The sequence below is a fragment of the Hipposideros armiger genome, unplaced genomic scaffold (genome assembly GCF_001890085.2).
Source record: "Hipposideros armiger isolate ML-2016 unplaced genomic scaffold, ASM189008v1 scaffold_89, whole genome shotgun sequence".
In the NCBI taxonomy this organism is placed as follows: Eukaryota; Metazoa; Chordata; class Mammalia; order Chiroptera; family Hipposideridae; genus Hipposideros; species Hipposideros armiger.
Window position 1 is genome coordinate 1,193,989 of NW_017731439.1, and position 2,313 is coordinate 1,196,301.

The following is a 2,313-nucleotide window of genomic DNA, read 5'->3' on the forward strand; positions in this document are numbered from 1 at the left end:
TTGACTTATTCATTTTCAGCAAATATGACCCTTCACATAAAAGTATCTGGTAGAGAGACTTAAGGCTAAACTTTCTGGGCAGCTATCCCTCTAAACAAAGTGTTTATAAACAGAATTTGGTAACTGAGCTGTGTTTCAAATTAAATGAGAGATTTCATTTAATTTTTCTAGGAATCCATTCAAGTTTCCTTAACCCCAAGGTTACATTCCATCCAAGCTCCCCCTCCATTTTTGGATGTATTGAAATACTAATCACTTGGTGCAAAAATGTCATCCTGTCACAATACAAATTGAGTATGCATTTAAAATTATATTGGTATTTATTAAACATCTATGGGATGCAAGTTGCCATGCTAGTCATGATAAGAAAAATAAGAAGCATGGAGCCAAAAAAGTATTAGGCAGCATCTTATCCAACAATGTCATTTGATGGGCTCAGAAATTGAGACTTAGAGAAATCAACTCACTACACCATTTGGTTGCAAGAAACAGAAGCCATTGGAGCCAGTCTAAGTAAAGGGAATTTGATTTTAAAGAATTAAGAGTTTTTTGCAGAACTCGTGGGAAGAAAGTAAGCCAGGTCCAAGATCCAAGATGTGTTAGACAATGACCCACAGGATTTTCTCTCTCTCTCTCTCTCTCTCTCTCTCTCTCTCTCTCCCTATAACTTTTGCCCTGAGGGCAGCCTTGATCCCAAAGTTCAAATGCGCTTAGAGATTCTGCATCTACCATCAGCTCACTCAACCTCTGGAATGCCATCAGCCATGGCCAGCAGCAGAGAGGGGCCAGGATGTGAGATGGGTCGGTGTCTCAGAAACAGGAGGGGTGGGCTGGGGGGGAAAGTGTTTGGAGCCTCTACTGGGTGGTCATATGGTCTTTTCATCTTCTACCTGTTGCCCTTTAAATCTCTGGCAGCCCAGGTTCATGGCCAAGCGTGAGAGCCTCTCTCCATGAGACCCCCGTCCCTGGGAATTCTGGAGACATCCTGGATGGGTTCCCTAAATGTTCATGCTTTGTCATACCTCTGTGTATGCCCAGACATTTCCCTTCTCCTGGGATGTCCTTACCTCCCTTCTCCGCTGGACTATTTTCCCATGGCAGTACAAGGGTGGCATGAGAGAACTTTACCCACTGATGTAACCTCCTTCAGTGCCCTCTACCCTTCAGCCTCCTAATTTAAACATGCAGTCTAAGTAAAAACTTCATTCAAACATAGCATCCGGTGCATCGCCTAAGTTCCCTGGCCCAAATAGAACTGTACCGAAATAAAGCCCTTCCCATATTCTGGATCTGCTCTTGATGCCTGCTCATCCCCCAAAACTTGGCTCAAGTGCTACCTCTCCTGGGGAGCCCTCCCTGAAAAGCCTTTCCACCCACCCCATCGCCTCCTTAGTTCTCTTCCAGCATCATTTCAAAAATACATCAACAATGAGCGCATGTCCTCAGGTCAACCAGCCCAAGGGCCAGGATGGTGTCTCATTTATCAGTTCGTCTTCTCTATCTGTCACACTGAGTGCTCAACACATATCTGGTGAATGAAGGAAATGAAAGGATTAATCCTATCACTTGATTTGCCAGGTGACCAGCATTACCTCACTTAATTCTCATACCCTAGGAGGAGCTACCATTTTTATCTTCACTTTACAGATGAAGAAACAAAGTGGCACAGCGTTTCTAGGTAACTTGCCCAAATCACAGCCAGCAGTTGTCAGAGCTGGGATATAAAACCAGGAAGCCCATCTCAAGGCCCTCTCTCAATCCTTGTGTTTTCTGTCTCCTCAGCAGCTGGTCCAGATGGAAGATGACACCCACTGATCCTCACCCAGAAAGCCAGCCTCAGTTAAAATCTGAAACCAAACAGGGAACCTGAGGCTGGCATATGTCCTGGGGTGGGGGTAGGGAAAGAGTTATTTCTTCTTTGCAATCTTTACAGGGCTAGTTATTGGAAGCAGTGAGAGCATTCCCGAATACCCGGAGTGAAAGAACAATGCCTACCCACTCTGGGCAAAGCTGGAGGTCCGCAGAAGTTGGCCTTGTGCCCTGCCTTCATTCCCTTGTTTTCCTCTCCAACCCCACACCCCCATCTTCTCTTTCTTTATGACATAGAAGGCTCTGTCACTCACTGATTCATTCAACAAACATTTAATGAACATGAACCATACCAGAAGTGTTCTTAGAACGCACGAGACAAGGCCTGTCATGTCATCATAGTGTAATGAAAGAATTACATTGGTGAGTTAATACACTTAAATATTAACAGATAACACACACACACACACACACACACACACACACACACACACACACACACAC